We start from the raw sequence: 802 nt of genomic DNA, 5'->3' as shown, positions 1-802 counted from the left end.
ATAAATAAATAAAAAACAAAATAAATAAATAAATAAATAAACATACAGTTGATAGCATCTTCTTTCTTTTCGGATTACATTTCCATTTAAATAAACAAAAAAACAAAAAAACAAAAAAACAAAAAACCAAAAAAACAACAGAACTAAATAAACAACTAACTAAACAACCAAATAAATAAAAAAACAAAATAAATAAATAAATAAACAAATAAAAAACATACAGTTGATAGCGTCATCCTTCGGCACAAGCCCAACAGCTCTTTCTTTTCTGATTACATTTCCATTTAAATAAACAAAAAAACAAAAAAACAAAAAAACAAAAAACCAAAAAAACAACAGAACTAAATAAACAACTAACTAAACAACCAAATAAATAAAAAAACAAAATAAATAAATAAATAAACAAATAAAAAACATACAGTTGATAGCGTCATCCTTCGGCACAAGCCCAACAGCTCTTTCTTTTCTGATTACATTTCCATTTAAATAAACAAAAAAACAAAAAAACAAAAAAACAAAAACGACAAAAACAAACAAACAAACAAAACAACAACACAACTAAATAAATAAATAAATAAAAAACAAAATAAATAAATAAAAAACATACAGTTGATAGCATCATCCTTGGGTACAAGCCCAACAGCTCTTTCTTTTCTGATTACATTTCCATTTAAATAAACAAAAAAGCAAAAAAACAAAAAAACAAAAAACCAAAAAAACAACAGAACTAACTAAACAACTAACTAAACAACCAAATAAATAAAAAAACAAAATAAATAAATAAATAAACAAATAAAAAACA

Source organism: Eimeria mitis, genomic scaffold (assembly GCF_000499745.2).
Source record: "Eimeria mitis Houghton genomic scaffold, Emh_scaff5141, whole genome shotgun sequence".
In the NCBI taxonomy this organism is placed as follows: domain Eukaryota; phylum Apicomplexa; class Conoidasida; order Eucoccidiorida; family Eimeriidae; genus Eimeria; species Eimeria mitis.
This window is presented reverse-complemented; position numbering follows the sequence as displayed.